Source organism: Neophocaena asiaeorientalis, unplaced genomic scaffold (genome assembly GCF_003031525.2).
Source record: "Neophocaena asiaeorientalis asiaeorientalis breed wild unplaced genomic scaffold, Neophocaena_asiaeorientalis_V1.1 scaffold136, whole genome shotgun sequence".
Taxonomy (NCBI): domain Eukaryota; kingdom Metazoa; phylum Chordata; class Mammalia; order Artiodactyla; family Phocoenidae; genus Neophocaena; species Neophocaena asiaeorientalis.
Window position 1 is genome coordinate 6,329,890 of NW_020185333.1, and position 21,597 is coordinate 6,351,486.

The window sequence follows — 21,597 nt, forward strand, 5'->3', positions numbered from 1 at the left end:
CTAGACCAACATTTGATGATTATTTGAAACTTAAAATGATTCTTGGCCCGAAAGCACAAGCTGAGAAAGTTTCTTAATCTCTAAGGCAGATATATTCTCCAACCCTCTCCTGAACTATAGCCACAGAAGACAATGGAGAAAGGAGAAACTTCCCAAGGCCTAAGCAAAGGACCTTGGAAAACAGTGAACTTGGAAGTCCTTCCCACAAAGCAAAATTGAGTCCTAATTAGATATATCTGGGACTTCCCTGGTGGTCCAGTGGTAAAGAATCCGCCTTCCAAAGCAGGGGACGTGGGTTCGATCCCTGTTTAGGGAACTAAGATCCCACATGCAGGGCAGCTAAGCCCCGGTGCCACAACTACTGAGCTCACGCGTCTCAACTAGAGAACCTGCATACTGCAAACTACAGAGCCCACGAGCTCTGGAGCCCACGTGCCACAACTATGGAGCTCATGTGCCCTGGATCCCGCACACCACAACTAGAGAAGAGAAAACCCACCACAACTAGGGAGAAGCCAATGTGCCACAACGGAAGATCCCGCGTGACTTAGCAAAGATCCTGCGTGCCACAACTAAGACCCGACGCAGCCAAAATAAATAATAAATCTTAAAAAAAGATCAAGTAAAGGGAGAAGAACCAGAGAGCTCTTAAAATTGACTTCCCATTTTTTTCCCAATCTGAACAGGATTATTTGTTTCAGTTATCATTCCTTTATTCCACCAATGTATACTGGGTGTGTGAGAAACTAATAACTTGTCATTTTAATTCACAGGTTTCCAGATAATGAAGGACCACACCTGGACCTGATGTAAAGAATTCTATTTATTACTTAGAGATGCTGGGCTTTGAGTCTGATGCACTCACTGACTTTAAGTGACTTTTGGATTGTATCTCTCAAGAAAGATGGAATGGGTTTTGGCGGCAGGAAGGCAGATAATAGTGATTTTTGCTGACTATTTGCATCTTGCTTATTTCTCATAAAATGGCAGGATTGTACTTCCTGGACCTCTTGGAAATGGGTAAGGCCGCATGACCAACTCCTGGCCAAGCATTTATTTGCTGGTGCTAAATGCTTCAGAATTCCCTCTTTCCCTTTGTCTTAGCAACCAGCAATGCTGAGGTGGTGGCTGATCTGACAGTCCCTGAGTTACTGTAAAAAGCGGAGCCCCTCTGCTGATCCACAGTTGACATATTTATTTCTCTCTCAGGTATGCTGCCTGTTTAAACCATAAAGATATGGAAAATGTTTGATACTGAAACATGATCTAATCTATCTTGACTGGTAAAAGAACCAATCGCCACAATTTTCTTCTCAGTACACTTTCACCAAAAAATATGAGATTGTGGGTTCCTAATTTAAGTAAAGGAACTTAAATTTGTTTTTCCAAAGAAGTTTGCAGGATGTGAAATTGATAAGAAATTAATATCTAGAATGTACAATAGACAGGAACACCAAAGAAAAAAAGTTGTGCAAAGTATATACCCACAAGCTATTTACAGAAAATTCAAATGCTAGCAACTGTATAACAAGGTGCTCAGACTCATTAGTAATCAAAGGAATGTAAATTAAGAAAAGATATTATTTACACCTATTAGCCTGGAAATAGGAAGTTGGAAAATTGTCAAGTATTGGCAAGAACGTGAGAATATGGGGATCCTCAAGACTGGATGATGGGGAAGTGATTAGTGAAGTCTTTCCAGAGGACAACTGGTTACAACATAGTCAAATTAAAAATCATTAATACTAGTTCTGGGTGTAAAAGGTATGGAACAGTGTAAGACAGATTGAGACGAACCATTTCTATAAATTAATATATGTATGCAGAACAGTTCACATTTTATAAGAACACATTCAAAAATATAGACAGTAAATCGATTAGAATGTTTGCCAATGACAGCAGAGGGCTTTGGGAAAAAAGAATGAGGATGAAGGGAAATAATAAAAGCTTTAATGATAATGAGGCACAACCTGATTACCACCACTGTCCACACTAGAGATCTCCCCCTAAATAAGTAACTTTGTTACTTACCTCATCCCAACCAAAAGTGTGTTATGTAAAAGAAGCAAATAATTTTTTCAGTAGTTGTCATATGGCCAGTGATTGTAAGCCATAGAAAGATACCCTTGAGTACAAGTAAATGCCAATGACCACAGTTGAATCATTTTATAACCTTTAAACTAGTATACCTATACAATGTTTAACAATTAGTTCAGAAGCAGGGAGTAGGGGCTGGATTTGTAGGGTTTTCTGATTTTGAGATGTAAATATTGCCATCACAGTTGATTTCAAACTATCAAGGATTTAATAGACAGATGGCAAAACTCCTGAAAATTTAACAATTGGTCCTCACAAGCTGGTAGGAGCATGTTTTAAGCACTACCTTTGAGACTCCAGAATTAAAGCACAAGACCTACTGATTTAAATGTAGATCTTACCAAGAATGGCACATAAACACTTAGAGGTTTTCTGTCCATAAACTTGTAGAAAGCAACACATTTCGCCCACATTCAATCTTTAATATGAGCTAATGGGAACTTCTTCCATTTTTCAATTTGAAATGTTTAATTATCGTAAAATCACAGGCCACAATATGTAATGGGGTCTAGCCACAGCTAGACCTGAATCAAAAAGCCTAAAACTTGGGTGGTGTATTTTGTTCCTACCTACAGGGAACAAAGTACAACAGTGGTATGTTCTTACCACTTGGACAAAAGACCTTAGCTCAGGTTAGGAATACAGAGTGTCTGGACCTACCATCTCACAAAGGCTTTCTATTTCTCCCAAAACATTGATCTGTCACCTAACAAGCCTGCTTTCCCATTCAACAGCATGAGTATGCCAATCTGTTCCATTTCCAACATCCAGTTTTCTTCTTGTTCCTCTTGTTTGGCAGACTGTTCTTCAAACAAGGTAGGAAAAGTTACACAGTTTCTTAGAATCCCAGTCTCCTCTACCATAACCTGAGAATTAATTGAGAACAGTGTAGCCTCCTCAGAGTTTTATGGAGATTAGATTTGGAAGTGTCAGTACAGCTCTTGGTACCTGGTACACACTGGCATGTCAGTTTCCTTTTCGTCTTTCTTCCCATGTCCTCACCCAGTTTTGTGGACTAAAAAAACAACAAAAAATTAGCAACATTAGTTTCTGACCTAGCTTTCTTCTTCTCTAATACCCTGTTTCCTCCTCAAGGACATTTTTTGCACGTACCTTTGCAAAATCTGACATTTATCATTTGAACTCTGTTCTGAAACTCCCATTTCATCAAACACATGATGGCCTCTCCAGTCACCACGAAATTGTTACAGAATCTACTTATCCAGATTTCACTCACTAGGCTCAAGCAGCTGAAACTTAGAATATTCCTCATGAAAGTTTAGGAACCGTAGATTTAGTTGAGGTTCTCAACAAGGGAGGTACTGTAGGCTAGGGTACATCTTGGAAATATGGGAGCATTTTTGCTTTTCTGACGACTGGGGACAGAGACACGGAGGCTCAGGCATTTAGTGGTTAGGGGCAAAGAATGTTAGATATTCTAAACAGAAAGGACAATCCCACACATGGAGTATCTTCCTGAACACAGTTTTAATATCACAGAGTGCCAAACCCACTATAAGTACAAACTAATGATACTTCAGTAGATGAGATACTAAAAAGATTTTTCATATATTTATGCAAAAAGTGAACATAATTTAAGAGAAGGATGTTATAGAGAGAAAAGCTTAAATGAGAGACTTTTAAAACTATTGAATAGTTTACTATCTCTCTACTTTCTATCTACTCAATGTTATACAGCATTTTAAAATGCATATTAGTTAAAAAGGGTTTCAGTGTAGAAATGCAATTATTGCAAAAACGACAAGGCAGATTGCAAATATATGATAGCTTTGGGACTCCTTTTGCGACTTCATGCCAAATATTATAAAACTAGCAGAACACTACATTTCATTATAAAAATATTTTTTAAATTTCACATTCTTATCATCTTCCATTATTTCTTTGTAGTACAGGGACAAACACTTATATTGGGAAACTAGCATTGGAATTATTTTGGGGTTGCCTGTTTTCAGCTCTTACTACAATATTGTCCCTTACGGCTCATCACATAATTTCTCTACAGCCTTTTTTATTGGAGTAGAACTGCTTTACAACGTTGTGTTAGTTTCTGCTGTACAGTGAAGTGAATCAGCTATGTGTATACCTATATCCCCTCCCTCTTGGACCTTCCTCCCACCTCCCCGGCCATCCCACCCATCTAGGTTGTCACAGAGCACCAAGCTGAGCTCCCTGTGCTATACAGCAGGTTCCCACTAGCTAGCTATTTTACACATGGTAGTGTATTTATATCAAACCTAATCTCCCAATTCGTCCCACCCTCTTCTTCCCTCCCTGTGTCCACATGTCCATTCTCTATGTCTACATCTCTATTCTTGCCCTACAAATAGGTTCATCTGTACCATTTTTCTAGATTCCACATATATGTGTTAATATACGATATTTGTTTTTCTCTTTCTGGTATACTTTGTTCCTTTTTATGGCTGAGTAATATTCCATAGTATATATGTACCACATCTTCTTTACCCATTCATCTGTCATTGGACATTTATGTTGTTTCCATGTCCTGGCTATTGTAAATAGTGTTGCAATGAACATTGGGGTACATGTAGCCTCTTATTTATAGTTTCTTTCCAATCTATTCTATAGTCCCTGTTGCTTATGGAAGAATATAGCCTCCCAGGCTGTTTTAGCTGAGACTGAACATATGTTCCAACATGTAATGGGATTTCAAAATGGCAGGAGACATGTACTTTGTCACTAACACTTTATGTCACAATATATGAAATTTTAACACCATACTTGTAATACTGAGTTCATTTGCAAGAATATCTCACCATTGCTTTCACTTCAACAGTCTGTAATTTTTAAAAGTTAAAAAAAAAAACAGTCTGTAATTTATCTTGGCACATTGGTCCTACTTCAACTGGGGTTGTTCCTCCTCATTACATATAAATAAGTTCTCTTTCAATTATGCACAAGAGTAATACTAGATTTTCTTCTAGTGTCCACTCATACCAATGCTTCAATTTCCCTGTGTGTCTTGCATGGAGTGGCTTCTGATATTCTCACTTGTTCGGGAAGAAAGTACTAATACCTGACTACTTCATTGTCTTTTAATATATTTATGACTGAACATCTACATGCTTGAATATCTAATTTTTAATTTTTAAAATTTCTCCTGTATTTAACAATTATATTGATTTTTTAAAACTATGCAGTTAGGTTATATTACTGATTCATTTAATTTTGGCATAGAAAAGAAGGCATTACAAACATTTGTTGTAAGGGTGCACTGGGTCTGATAGGGCTGAGAATCATGGATTCCAGGGAATGTTTACAAACATGGGCTCTTCGGGGTCTTCAAGAAAATTCCTTAGCAGTGACGCCAATCCTTATTCTGTGAGGAGGAGGCAAAGTCTATGGTTATCAGTGTCTTTGAAGAGTATCATTTCCTTAATTAATTCTTCTGCATTCATTAAAAAGAATGAAATAATACCATTTGCAGCAACATGAATGGATCTGGAGATTATCTTACTAAGTAAGGTAAATCAGACAGAGAAAGACAAATATCATATGATATCACTTATATGCAGAATCCTAAAAAAATGATACAAACAAACTTATTTACAAAGCAGAAACAGACTCCCAGATTTAGAAATGAATTTATGGTTACCGGGGGAAGGGTGTGGGGGAGGGATAGATTGGGAGTTTGGGATTGACATCTACACACTGCTATATTTAAAACAGATACCCAACAAGGACCTAATATATAGCACAGGGAACTCTGCTCAATACTCTGTAATAATCTAAATGGGAAAAGAATTTGAAAAAGAATAGATACATGTATACGTATAACTGAATCACTCTGCTGCACACCTGAAACTAACACAACATTGTTAATCAACTATACCCCAATTTAAAGAGAAAAAAAAAGACACAGAAAAGAAATTCTTCTGCATTGCAAAATAATCTGTTTCCAGTATATATTTAAAAATAAAAATGTAATTTACACTACCCATCTATTATAATGGATAATTATTTTTTTAAACTGAGAATCCTAATTTCTGGTGAGGATGCAGAGCAACAAGAACACTCATTCATTGCTGATGGGAATGCAAAAAGGTACAATCACTTTAGAAGACAGTTTAAAAGCTTATTACAAAGCTAAACATAGACTTACCATACAATCCAGCAAGTATACTTCTAGATATTTACTCAACTAATATGAAAATGTATGTTCACACAAAAATCTGCACATGAATGTTTATTACAAATTTATTCACAATCACAGAAAACTAAAAACAACCTAGATATTCCTAAATAAGTGAATGGATAAACAAGCTGTGATACAAATGGAATATTAGTCAGCTATAAAAAAAGAAGCAAACTATCAAACCAGGAAAGGACATGGATTAACTTTTCTTAACATCTTTATTGGAGTATAATTGCTTTACAATGGTATGTTAGTTTCTGCTTTATAACAAAGTGAATCAGTTATACATATGCATTTAAATGCATAATACAAAGTGAGAGAAGCCAGTCTGAAAAGGCAGTATACTGTACAGTTATGTGACATTCTGGAAAAGTATAACTGTAGAGACTGTAAAAAGATCAGTGTTTTCCAAGAAGGAGGGGTAAGAGGGAGGTTGAATAGGTGAATCACGGGGGATATTTTTAAGGCATACATTCTGTATGATAACATAATTGTGGATACATTAAATTATGTATTTTTCAAAACCCACAGAATTCCATAGCACAAAGAGTAAACCTTAATACATGCAAATTTTAAAAAATCATTCAGGAGCTTGGGATTCTAGGATGGAATGCAAACTGTGACAAAACAATCTAATTGTACTACAAATGTATGAAACAACTTTACTGAAAAGGTGGAAAGTGGGGGAAAGGTGTCGAGCAAACTAACTCTGGAAATGAGCGGAGTCTCTAACACTAAAGCAAAAGAAATTGTACGTAAGCACTGTACCCTCATTGATAAAGTTGTTCCCACTGGGGTCCAGATTAACAATTCTGACACCACTATATATGTACATTGGAGCTGAGCAATTAAGTAAATAGATGGCAGATGATAGGAGTCAGTTTTCTCACTGTTGGGAATTTACAGATAAGCAAGGGAAGGAAGCTAGAATGATCCATATGGTAATAGATTAGAGTTTGAGACGTCAATATAAACTCAAGTTTAGCTTAACTATAGATATAGATGGTTACATATAAAAATATTTCTAGATATGTACATGCAAGTTTTAGTGTATGAGTTAGCATAACACATATTTCTTTGATTTGTAGGCTAGAATAGTTGATTCTAGGACTGACGCAGAAAATCAGCCTGAACTTAAGAATAAAAGGTAAGACTGTGAAACTTTTAGAAAAAAAAAAAATAAGAGAAAATCTTTAGTAACCAGAGCTGGGCAAAATTTCTGAGATTTGGTACTAAAAGTATGATCCATAATCATACTTATAAACTTGATATCATCAAAAATTTAAACTTTTACTTTGTGAAAGACCTTGTTAGGAGAATGAAAAGGAAAACTATAGATTGAGAGAAAATATTTGTAAGCCACATATCTGGTAAAGAACTAGTATCTAAAGTATATGAAGCACTTCCAAAGCTCAAAAGTAAAAAAACAAAGAATCCAAAAGAAAATAGACAAAAGGCATGAGGAGACATTGTACCTAAGATATTTAGATAGCAAATAAGCATATGAAAAGATGTTCAGCATCACTAGACATTAGGGAAATGCAAATTAAAACTACAGTGAGATAATCACTACACAACTATCACAAAAAATTTTAATTAAAAAATTAAATAAAAATGATAAAAAGTTTTAAATGATAATTAAAATGTTTTAAAAGTAATGACAACCCCAAACACTAGTGAGGATGTGGAGAAACTGCATCACTCATACATTGCTGAGGGGAATGCAAAACGACATAGCCAGTCCAGAAAACATCAATTTCTTTAAAAACTAAACATGCAACTACCATACAACTCAACAACTGCACCCCTGAGCATTTATCCCAGAGAAATGAAAACTTATGTTCACACAAAAACCTGTAATATTCAGAGCAGTTTCATTTGTAATAGTCAAAAATTGGAAACAACACAGCTATCCTTCAATGGGCGAATGGTTAAACAAACTGTGGTACATCTATACCATAGAAAACGACTCAGAAAAAAAAAAAAAAGTACCAACTATACATAGTTGTTGAATCATACAACAACGAGGATGAATCTCCAGAGAATTATGCTGAGTTTAAATAACCAGTTCCAAAAGGCTACATATTGTTTGATTCTATTTATGTAACATTCTTTAAATGACAAATTATGTAAACAGAGAACAGTTTTGCAGATGCTAGTGGTTATGTGAGGTGCGAGGGAGGTGGATATGGCTACAAAAGTTCAACATGAGAGATCCCTGTGGTGATGTATCTTGATGTATCTTTGACTATGTCAATGTCAATATCCTGATGCTATTGCACATAGTTTTGCAAGACGATACCTAGGTAAAGGGGACAAAGGATCTCTCTGGATTATTTCTTATGACTGCATGTGAATCTACGATTATCTTAAAAGTTTAATTCAATTAAAAAAATCTAATTGAGAATCAGGGCAATGGAGAAGCTTTATTGTATATCCAAATAATTCTGTTAGAGGCTGCTATATTATCCAAGTACTCTGGACAAAGCATGGTAATGTTCACTTTGTAGTGGAAAGACTATGGGCTTTGTCATTAGAGACCTTGGATGAGATATAGCTTACCACATATCAGCTGTGTGACCTTAGACAGTCTGACCTTCAGTGTCCTGATCTATAAAACACTAGATTCCTTTTGAGGCTTAAGCAAGGTAGTGTCTAAATTAGATACATAAAACACTGTATACTTAAAACCGTTGGCACTGTGTCTAACCACACAGTAAGTACTCAAACGCTAGCTATCATGAAGGAGAAAGAATCAGAACAATTGTTTAGCAAGCAACTGTTTCCCTGTCCCTGTATTAAACTTGACAAAGGATTATTAGATTATAAAACAACATATAAAAGAGACATAGAATGCCAACTAAGCAAACATGTGTTAACAGAAGTGTATATGTGATTTTTTTAAAAATTGTCTAATAAATGTTCCTTATTTTTAAAGAGTGTATGATTACAGAGACTGGAAAAATTAAAAAAGAAACACAGATAATGCAATCATCATTACAGAATAACATGACTAACCTTATTTTTATATGCATATAATTTTAGAATACTGATATTATGCTGCTTATATACCATTTTCAAATCTACTTTTTGATTGCATGCGTATTTTTCCATGTCATCCAATATCTTAAAACACCTTTCTCAATGTTGCCTAAATTAGCGCCTATATATACAATGGAATATTAACTATGTACCAACGGACATGTTAGTTGATTCCAATTTTTTTCTACTGTAAAAACTAACAGAAAAATTCTAGTTACATAAAACTTTGTCTAAGTTGGCTATTGATAAAAGAATGCTTCCTATAGAGGGGATATTAAGAAGAAGAGTATACAGGTACCACCCCCCTTTTTGAAAGTTTGCTTTACGCCACTTCATTTTTATAAATTACCCACACTAGTACCTGTTTTCACTAATGGAAGGAAATCCAAAGAGGATTTTGGGTTTTACAAAAAAAAGGCGAAAAGTAAAAATTACATTCAGCATTTGTTTTGCAGGGGGCTGTTATAAAGGCAGTGTGTGCCTCAAGCAGTGAGAGTGGCCCTGCTAAACTCCTTCCCCAGGAACTACACTCAGAATCTCAGCATCAAGCTGCCATAGCTTTGAACTGTTTCTGTGAGCATCTGTGCTTTATCTTGATTTACTTTGTGCATCCGTTAGCAAAATGTGTCCTAAGATAATTGCTTCTTTGCTTTCCACCATTTCCACTTACGAAAAGTTTAATAGGAATGCTCTACTTTCAGGTAGTGGGGGAAATCTGTACTATAAAATTCTTGATTTGCGTGACAAATCCTTCTGAGAGGAATGAGGCAGGATTTTTAAGATGCTTTTTTGGAAGTTAAGTATTTGTTCCACTTGAATTAGTTTCACTCTGATCAACATATATTATGCTTTTTAAAGTAGAAGTAATAGAAACTTTGGAAGAAAGTGAAAACACCTCAGAATCTATTACAATCAACGAAAAGAATGTCAAGTACATTGTGAAAAGTACACCAGATATTGGGAAGGTTTATTTCAAAGCAGTTAGAGCATTCAAATGCCAGACAGTCTATTATTGTGAAAGACAGTTCAGGCCTGCAACGGAGGCTCAAACTAAACTCTGGAATCATATAGGAAGTGATAGAGGAAAGAAAAAAGGGAAACATATACATAAATTCAACAACCCAAATTATAGTTTCAGGGAACAGGCATATAATCAAAAAACAAGAAAGGACTGCAACAGGAAGTTGAAATTAAGTTTTCAAAAGAAAAAGCAATAAAGACAGGATAAACCCCACTACTTGAAGAATTGGATTAAAAAATCATCCAGTGAAAAGAGGCAGAACTGCTTAATTTTGGTTGTGTTTCTTCTTTATAAAGGAGAAAAAATCTTTATTGTACGGTAGAACAATATTGATAGAAAGTTGAAGCCCAAGATGAAAGTGATAACTGAGGGAGGAAACTTCACATCGCAAAATGTCACAGTGTAGTGTAGTTAATCCAACTACACTATATACACGGTATTTCATGAAAAGGGAGGGAGTTCTGCATTTTTATCCACAGCAACATGATGCAAGATAGAAGCAGTAACGTTACTTTCCCAAGAGGATGATATAGCTACTAGCTGCACTTCAGATTCAACTGTAGAGATTTTAACCATGTGCATGTACAGGCGCCTTCAAATGCAGTCAATCAAAACATTCTTATTGGTTGGGGATAGGCATCTGCATAGCAGCAGCATAACTGCTGCTCAGTGAACTAGTTTTCAGCAGATTAGGGTCGCCAACCCTATATATTTAAGAAGACTCTCAACAAATGTTACTATTGTAATCTAAAATGTTAATCCTTAATTACCTTGACTTTATAGCCAGAAACTGCCAATGACAAATTGGTACTATAAAATACATGTTTTATTGATGTATATTGAAAGATTATCTTAAGACTCTGATAAATTCAATTAATTTCTCAGACTAAAAGAATCTCCTCTCTAGTTTTGTAGCCTTAATTAACGTCAAACATAGGTGCCCTACTTCTCCTCTCTCCAAGACACTTAGAATTGATCTCTAATCAGGATATAACTACCCAAACAGATCTTTCTGGATTCATGGTATTTTTCATTATTATTTTAAGCTTTCAAAACCCAGTAGTTTATGCTAAAACAAATGAAAAGAACTACCCCCCATTTCTACATACATATTCTCTCTTTGATCAGAAGTGAGACAGAGAGACCATGGAGAAAGCAGCCCACTTTTTTCTATGCTAGTCTGAATACAAAAACAAAGGGAATATAAGAAAGATAAAGGTGTAATCCTACCAATCTTCGAAAAAGACAGGCCCAAGTCCAAAAATTAGATTCAGTAGAACTCAAGGTAAACCTATTGCTTTATCAAATACATAATGAAAAGCATGGACTCGTAGGAAAACTGTTTTTCTAATTTCAATGGATGTTTGTTTTCTCTTTAAAATTGTGTAGATTTCTTAAGTTACCAGGCTATGCAAATTATCACAGGCAAAATCAAATTTATAAATAAATGATATCTATTGCTACACAAGACTAAAATAAGAATTTTAAATTTAGCGATAGGTCAAAGCTAAGTTTTCAATAAGGATTTCATTAGTGATAGAGCTTTGTACTGAGTTTTGCTAGTCCCTAAGCCAATTTATTTTAAATGGTGGATTTTCTTATCTTCCCAACTCATTTTAGTTTGGAAAAACTGCCTTCACTCTGATACCTCTGAGTTCTCCAAACAATATCACAAATTAGCTAGCTCTTCATGTATAAATCACATAGAGATTAAACAAACTCAGGGGTAATTTGACACTCAGCCATAAGATGTATTTTGGTTGGTCTCATTTATTTCCCTCTTGCTTCTTCTGTTACTTTGCATTTTAACCACTGTGCAGAGAAAGATTAAATACTTTAATCCATTTTATTATCTAACATTTGTCATTTACTTTTTGGTAATATTTTTAAAGGGAGATATAAGATATATGTCCTTCAGGACAAAGTCCTGTCATTCTTCCCAGTTCTCTTATAGTTTTCTTACTGTGGTAAACACTGCACTTGAATACACTGAGAAGGTCCTTAAGACGTCATTAGTTACCTATTAAGGCCATTTAATTACCTTTGGATGAGAACTCTTCCCTAATTCCCAGTTTAGAAAGGCCATTTCAGGAAGCAAGTTAGGATTTTATTATTTTGGAATTAAATATCAGACTACAGTTGAAATGTTTATCAACCACCTCAGAAAAAGGAAGAATCTTGAAATAGCTCCCTGTAGTTTGTTTATTTGGATAATTCCTGGTTTTCATCAACCTGGATTTAATTCAGATGAGGGAGAAAAGAAAACTCTTAACTCTGACTACCCTGAGATCATCATGTTGTAAGAAAGCCAAGCCACACGGAGAGGCCATGTGTAGGAACTCTTATTGGACATCCTAATCGTCACACCATCCCAGCCGAGGTGCCTGCCATGAGTGAATTTGCCTTCGGAGGAACCCAGTCCTCAGCCATGGAGTTGCCCTAGCCTTCCAGTCTTCCTAGGTGAGGCCTCAAACATTACAGAGCAAAGACAAGACATGCTTGTTATGCTCTGTTTGAGTTCCTGGACCAATGTACTCTCAAAAGAAAATTCAGAGAGCATTACTCGATATAAATATTTTATTGAGCAAGAGACAAACCTTTTGCAACAGGGAGACTTCAAAACCAAAAGTAACACGAAGCTCAGGTCTCAGCAGTTACACCTCAATTTACAACGAATGAATGAGAGTTCAGTTGACCCTTGAACCACCCTAGGGTTAGGAACACCAACCTCCAGCACAGTTCAGCATCCTTGGATTCAACCAACTGCAGATCATGTAGTACTATAGGATTTACTATTGAAAAAATACACATATAAGTGAACCCAAACAGTTCAAACCCATGTTATTCAAGGGTCAACTGTAGCTTGTTTTCTATTGTGACTGGTTACTAGAAACTTACATTCCTTTTAGGGTAATAGCACTGTATAAGTTTACTAATTTGTAGCTTATTGGCTAGGAAGCTGTAAGGTCACACAGACATGAAGAAAGCTTAAGTTTTGTTTAAGGTCAGAGTCAGCATTTCAGGGAAATCAGCACAGCTTATTTTGGTTATGTGATATGAGTGTTTGATTTAGGGGTATATTCAAACTATGGCCTCCATTTTGTTTTTTCTTTAACACTATAAATATAATAGAATGGTGTCTTGAGCTGCAAAATTTTGGTGTATGTTGTGATGCAAAAATGGTAACTAGAACACTGATTAAGCTGTGGGGGTCATGAGAATGAGCAGAATTGACCAGAGGCTCCAACAGCTGTGCTCTGAAAAACCGCTACATGTTTGGACAGAGGCAACACACCCAAGGGCTGCTTGCAGGCAATGACTGAGTTCTGTAGGAGACATGCGCCTCCTTGGATGGGCGATTTTGACTGGACTTCCTTGACGGCCTTGCTGAGCATTCCTCAGACTGTAATGGCATGCTTCCACTCAACCGTCCTTCCATCTCTTCCTCATTCACATTCAGACTTGCCCACGGTCTGACTGCTCTTCCAGCCTTTTCCATCTCCCTCATCATTTTTTCTCATATAGGCATTTTCTCTAATAAAATTCTTTTACACTTAACCCAGTCTTGGTGTCTGATTTCAGAGGACCCAGACAAACACCAGTAGTACCAGAAATGGTCCGAAAAAACACACAGTAAGATGGGGCTTTGGTACTGGCTTACCCACCACCAGGCAGACAGAGGACACCATCCTCCTTAGTAGGTGGATCAAACACTTTCTGGCAAAAGATAGTGGCTAAATTGCTAGATTCTAGTGACCTCTCACCAGTGCATTCGTGATGGCCTTGGTGAATGCTCTCTGGAAAATGTTCCAGTGGAGGTGAATGCTGCGGCAGGTAGGGATGATACTGGCATTTGAAAAAAATTGGGGGGAACAATGCTTACAAAGATAGAGGGGTTGGCTGGTTACTGCTAAGTTGCATTGACACTTTACAGAAGGATAATGAGAGATGAGGGCTGTAAACATCACTCAGAAACTAAATAGAAGAGCCAGAAAGCCTTGGTGGTAGCTTACTAAGAGGCCTGTCTCTTGCTAGGAGGGTAGACACAGTTAAGCAGCAGGCTGAAGACTTGATTATTAAAGTTCCAGAGCTCCAGAAACATTTTAATTCTCAGCCAAGGCAGGTCAGTTGTGTGAAGGTCAGGGCCCTGGTGGGGAAAACCCATAACCCTGAAACTGGATCGGGACATCTGAGTGGATGTCCTGAGGATGTTGATTCTGCAACCTTCCAGACCCTCTGGGACTGCAGAGGTAGCATAACCCTCCCCAGTAAGAACAAGCCCAGCACGGCAAAAATTTTACCCTGACAAGGCAGTAGGTGATATACACACTGGCTACCCCTACTATATGTCTTGGCTGCCAGGACGATAAACAGGGTTAAATCTCAGCTTAACCCAGCTGAAGATGGGCTGGGCCTTATAAGGAAGGAAACAGACTATACACCTAAAGAATTATATGAATGACCTGGGATACACTAGTAGGAGCCAGGAAATTATTGCTGGAAGTGGATTTTGCAGTGCTTGATCAATGGGGACAGAATGTACATTTGAATAAGCCAGAATTCATGGACTTAGAGACACTTTATCAAGCCCCAGGATTGAACACCCTAGCAAGGACCCCAGAGAGTAGGTAAACTAGCAGCTGGGGTAGTTCCTAAAAGCCTGGCTAATTCTCAAAGAGGTTACCCTAACAGAAGGCAAGTGAAGGAATTAAGTAGCTGAGGAAAGAGGGCATGTGGTATGGATATGTAAGGCCAAAAGACCCACCAGAAGATCGAGCTCCGTAGGAGGGCACGAAGAGCACACCATTTACCAACACCATCAGGAATGCACTGGTTAGAGGGGTACCAGTACCACTATGAAATTCTGTGATGGCTTTCCTCTACAAGCCAGGGATGTTGATACTAAAGGCAGTTGCATAGCTAGGCTGGTTACCATCCATGGAGATGAAGGGGCTTTAAGTAATAGAGGACAGATGGCAGCACCTGTCTATCAGGAGCCAGGAGGCTGTAATTATCATAATGACTGGCAAGGCCAGAGGGCAGCCCAGGCTGCTTGACCTGCAGGGAGTTGTAAAAATGGTTAACAGAGCATGGTGTCTCTAGAGGCAAAACATATGGGCAGCTAACAAGGGTGTTGCTTAATATTACAACCAAATAAAGAACAGAGGAGCAGGATGCTGAAAGTGGCTGACCAACAAAGTCACAATTGCTTACTCAGTTCCCAGACCAGATGTTCACATCTGTAACCCTCTGACTAAAGAAGGGGCTGGGGGTCCAGGAGGAAGGACTCTGTTACACCATGGCAAGCATGTACCATGACAATAGAGTGCCTGTACGTGTGATTCAAGTTGATACAATTGGCGGGTGGAATAATCTCCACATTGTCTCTGGCCTCTGGAGTGAGAGCTGTCATAGTGGGGACAGTCATATGGAAACCTCTGAAACTGCCTCCCAAGATAATTTTAAAAAAGCATTATCATATCCCATGGAGGGGTGTGGCAAAGATGAGTATCAGCATTAAATAAATATCGGAAGGATGCAGGAATGGTGGGTTCTATCATATCTCAATTTAATTTGATAATCTGGCCCTTCCAAAAAGCCAGATAGTTCTTGGAGAATGACTGTAGACTGTCACAACGTCAACCAAGATGTATCCTAGATTGTAGCTATCGTACCAGGCATGGTATGCTTGATAGAGCAAATTAATATGGCATCAGGTACACATACACAGCCATTAGTCTAGTGAATGTATTCTAATTAATCCCAGTCAGGAAAGAGAACCAGGAAGTTTGCATTTGCATGGATGGACGACAATATTCATTTAAAATTTTCCCTCAGGGCTATGTTAACTCTCCTGTCCTCTGTCATAGTCCAAAGAGATCTAGACCTTCAGGACATGCCACAGAACATCACACTTATCCATTATATCCATGATATAATACTGATTGAGCAGGAACAACAGGTGGTTGGTAGGCTGGAGGCCATGGTAAAATGCATGCACTCTAGAGGGTGAGAGTTCAAATTTTCAGGTGCCAGTCCCTTCAGTGAAGTTTTAAGAATCCAGTGATCATAGGTATGCTGGGACATGCTCCAAAGTAGAAGACAAATCACTGTATCTTGAATTCCCTGCACAAAGAAGGAAGCAATACATGTGGAAGGTCTCTTCAGCTTCTGGAAGAAACCTAGGAATATTCACCCTGCCCATATACAGGGTGATACTGCCAGCTTTGACTGAGGTCCTTGGACTGCATGGCAGTGAGGAGTGAACACTTCCATACACAGTTTCTTCCCTTTATTCTTCAATTGGGTCTCTCTTGCGCCAAGATCTGACTGTTGACCCAGCCTTTGCCAGCTCCCTTCCCATTTTCCATCCCAGGTATATAGCTTAATAAATGAGATTGCATGTCTAATCACATTTTGGCCTCTGATTCTTGGAAGACTCAAACTAACACAAGTGCTTTAGAGAAAAGTCACCTAAAGAATAAGAAATCACTGCCATCTTTAAAAAGAGGTTCTAGAGGAAAGAAAAGGGAGGAACCAAATTTACTGAGTGAAGAGAGGATGGTCACATGGGGTAGGAAACAATGAAAGTATGTGTAGCCGTTCTCATCATTCCACCATCTCAGTCTCAACTGAAAAGAAACCAGAACCATCATCTGGTGTGAGGAAGAGTTAATCAGAGCACGACTTTGGTGGTGTTGACTACAAAGCCAGACAAAGGCAGAAGAGATATAGGATCCAATCAGCCATTGTTAAAACATCATTAAGATTGGTGGCTCAGTCAGACAAGAAGACTGTTAAAATAGACATTTCAACCATGTAGCTAAGGATTAGCGAAGGAAGTTAGTTACTACCATGTAGAGAGTTGCAATCTCAAATCAGAGGGAAGTAATTTAACTAACTTTAATTTAGTAATTTAAGGGTTGAACTGGAACCTATTTGAAATAAACCTAGTATGAAAACTATGGGCTTAATATTTTCCTTATTGTGGTGACTCTAAAAAGGCTCAAAATATGTCTCATTTTAGGAAGAACCATCCTGGCCATATGCAGCCACTGGGTCTTGAGTTCTAGTCAGATCTCAAGTCTGTAGGGGATCAGAATATGACACACAAAAATATGCCACTTCAGCATAAGGATTATTTTGAGCTGAAGACAGTTGAGAAATAGCAGACGCCAAAAAAAAAAAAAAAATGTGCTCTGCCCTCCCCCACATTTGCCTGAAACAAACTTAGATTCGTAAATCACTGGAGACTCTTACCAGCCCAGAGACAGCGCTAAGAGGAATCTACATAACATGCTTTACCAATACAACCCTTATCTTCCATTGGTTCCCCCATATATTTACCTTGGAAGCTTAAAACCCTTTTCCTTTGTCTTGTCTCTTCTCTACACATTTACTGTTCTTTGTTAAAATGCTACATAAGCCCAAGTTCTAACCACCCGTATGAGTTACTCATCACTGAGTTTCTCTCCTGCATGGGAGCTCACTGCACGTTAATAAACTGTTTATTCTTCTCTCGTTAATCTGTCTTTTCAGTCTAATTCACAGAGCCTCAGCCAAAGAATCTAGAAGGGCAGAGGAAAAAGTTTTCAACTTTAGCTTATTGGACACTTTACCTTAGTCATGATTTATTAACCTGGTAACTGCAACTCATTTGAGATAATAAAACAATTCCCTTAGTAGAGGCAGATACCCTAGGAAATTAGTAAAATTTATGTTTCAAGGAGCATTGCCCCTTGTATTACCCCTTCTAAGACCCTGAGGCTCATTTTGAATTCAAAATTTTTTATTTCTTTATATTAGGAAGGATCCCCACCCCCGAATTGCATAAGCTTCAAGCCCCACAAAGCCAGGATATGCCCCTAGAGGCTTCTATAGCAGGCTAAAAAATGCGGACATTGTCCCAAATGCAGGATCATGTACGGATGTCAGGCAGGACAGTGATGTGTCCATATTTGCATTTTAGAAAGATTACTCTGGGAACAATGTAGACAAAGTGTGAAAGAGGACTAGGTCTGCTGGGAAAACAGAAGGAAGCTGTCATTGTATTTCAAGCAAGAATAAAGACCTTTTTCCTTTTTATTTTGTGAAAGGACTTCATGTTCCTTTCGAAAGAGCAAGATCCTCTGGGGCATTTCTAATTTTACATATAAAAGCTCTGGCTTCCCATTTCAGAAGTATTATTCTTCCTCCAAGAATCTGAGGAGATTCAAACCTTCTGCAGTATAACAATCTTTCCTTGCCTTCAGAAAGTAAAATATGGAGTTTCCATACTCAACAGTGTTAAGCTACTAGCATAAGTAAGTCACATAACAGCAACAGTTTGTTTTAAAATTACCTGTCAGTTTTAAAATTGAAAATATAACAGATTTTCAGAGACCTTTTTTAACCCAATAAGAGATTCAAATAGAGTATATGCTATATCCCTGGATGATAAACTTAATATTACAAAAAATATCCTAAGAGTACATATTTTCACATTGAATAAATTTTAGAGTTCATCTGGAAGAAGAATATATCATAGTCAAGAAGACTGAGAGAATTAGAAGTGGGTTGTTCTACCTGAGGGAAAATCTTATTTTAAAGCCACAAAAACAAAAACAGTTTTTCTTCACAGGCATGAGAATAAGCAAGGAGAGAAGTCTGTTCAAAGTTTGAAGTCTGAAAATGGACCAAGTATAAATCTTTCACATTAATAGGGTAAGAATGGGCTGGTAGATGGCTAGCCATTTTTTTCACAGCTCTCTGGGAAACCAGCAACTCCTGCTCTATGTGGGAGCTGTGGGGAAGGTCTCCCCTCCCTCCTGAGGGCTTAGACAATCACACAGTCTATGTACCATAACTCTTTCCCAGAAGGTTACTGTGACCAATCCATACTCTACCTTGGGGTACTGCAGAGAAGGAAGAAAAGCTTTATACAGAGTTTATGAGTATTCCTCTGAACTCGGTAGCTACAAGTTTTCGAAATGTATATTGGGTGTGCAGATCAAGCACAAAGACATACTGAAAATAAGTTGTTAGAAAGTCAAAAGCATTTTTAGTTTATGCTCTTGATTCAGGACTACATTGGGGTGAGTTCTTTGGAATGCACTTAAACACTTTCCAATTCGAATTCTTAGTGAATGGGACATAGGTGCATGTTCTTCTCCAGATTCTGGAAATACCTGACTCTAAATGGCAGACCCCTTGCTAAAGTTCCTAGGTAAAGAGAGTCAGCTCATACACCCCTGCCCCTTAAGCAAAAGGCTAAAGGGCATTGTCCCCCATACTAGACACAAAGGAGAGGACCCATCACCTTTATTCTGAAGTTTGGCTCTCCAAGCAAGAGATCTACCTCAATCATATGAATTCTCCTACCAATTTCCCCTAAAGCTTCGCAACCCTTCAGAGCATAGGAGAAAAATGGGACTCCAGAAAGTATCACAGGCCATGGGGGTACAGAGGAGGCACAACCAACTGTCTTGTGGAGGGGTACGAGAAAAGAATACACTCTACTCTTCTATATCCTAGGTTGCACTTGCCAATTTACACATGTATGCCGTGCTAGAGTATGAGCTATTTGAGCACAGAGAGGAGGCTCACAAGTCTTTGTATCACCATGCCCAAGCATAGTGCCTAATGCATTGTATGTACTCAAATATTTGCTGCGAAAAAAAATTTAGAAAATACTCTGTGGCTATCAAAAGCAAAATACTGATCTCTGGACCTATTAGTCTGGGCTTTCTCCTTCACACCTCCAGAAAGAAAGAAAAAAATTCTCTCGTCAAAATCTCACTAGATGCAAAGGCAGAATGGATTACCTGTTCTATTCATGAAGCAAAATATGTAGGTATGGAGTAGGAAATCATCTCCACTAAATAGCTAGGAATAAAAATAAGGTGTTTGGATTTAATGTTTGATTACCATGTAATGGTTTGAGCAAGGGTTCCAAAACCTCAAGACAAGGTGCCAATAACCATTTGAAAAACAGGCCATCAGAGAGCCTGGTGTACTGTGTATTGCAATGCAAAGTGTGGCATCTAGCAGATTTTGCTTTTATTAGGTTCTAGGGACCCCCATTAAGAAAGATTTTATGACATTTATTATTTACTCTCCATCTTGAATTTAATTTTTCCTTGAGGGAAAAAATGCTGTCCCATAAATAAACTGAATCTTCTCAATCTAGACCTTAAAGAATAAACCTATTTCTATTTAACCTTTAAAACTCTGAAAAATCAGATCAATCTTTCTTGTTAGTACCCAATATGTGTCAAATTAAGTGTTACTAACGTATATGATGGAATAGAACTCTTTATCAAGAAACTAGAATGTTTCAATATTTGCAGAGTTACCTATTTTGCCATCTGACAGTATATACTACAGCTGATCAATCTTTAGCAGACCCTTTAAAAACAAAAGCTTAAGACCGTCTTCACTACTTCAGAACCACATAAGAAATTCAGAAGTGTTGCATTTTAATGTCAACTGTTGTAGTAAAAGTTGCCAGTGCCTGCCCAGATCCCTTTTCACCAGGCTGATATATGTATTCCCCAGTTGCTATGAATATTGGGGGCTCAGTGTTCACAGCTGCATCCTTTTCCAGAAAATTACCCTTGACAATAGAGGCCACCTCACCCAGAGGTGTCTGGGACAGCCCACAGCCAATGACCCAGGGAGACAAGGGTATAAAGACCAGCCATTTTGCCCCACAGTGGGGCATCTTATGGTGCCAATCATGTCCCAGAGAACATATCATGGTGCCCATTACTATGTTCTGTTGAATCTCCTTCCGAATATCTATCATTTTCTCACCATTCTAATTGTTTCTCATCCCAGTTCAGGAGCACCTCTCACCTGACTATTTGAATTGCCTTCTGAATCAATGTTCATCTTTCCATAGTCCCTTCTCTACAATATTGTCAGAACACTCTAAGATGCAAATTTAATCATCTTCCACTTCCCCTCCCACAACACACGTGCCTCTACTTGAAATCCTTCAATAACCATCCCCATCACCTACACAGAGGCATTAAATGGAACTCAGTTCACCCATGCACTTTGTTTCTCCTCCAAGAAAATGAGACCATGGAGCAAAGAAAAGCCTTGATATACATATAATACAATGCAACTTGATGGCATTTATCTACCTTGAGAGCCAAAGTTAGCTGAAACAGTTAACTATAATCTTGGAGGTGTTAGAAGACTTCCATTTAGTAGAGGAGAACTAAAAGACCAAGTAAATCCAGGGTAATGGGTTACAAAACCACTCACTTCCCTTTCT

General features: G+C 37.8%; 1 protein-coding gene across 4 annotated transcripts in view; it reads right to left on the reverse strand.

The window, feature by feature from the left end:
- HHLA2 (HHLA2 member of B7 family) overlaps positions 1 to 21,597 on the reverse strand; it is a 149,817-nt gene that overhangs the window by 123,479 nt on the left and 4,741 nt on the right. For 3 of the 4 annotated variants that reach the window (XR_003001870.1, XM_024735407.1, XM_024735405.1), the window contains exon 2: positions 3,046 to 3,112. The exons of the other annotated variant lie outside the window; for it this stretch is intronic. The gene's annotated coding sequence lies outside the window, so the exon portion shown is untranslated. The remainder of the gene's footprint in view (positions 1 to 3,045; positions 3,113 to 21,597) is intronic. 4 annotated transcript variants of the gene reach the window in all.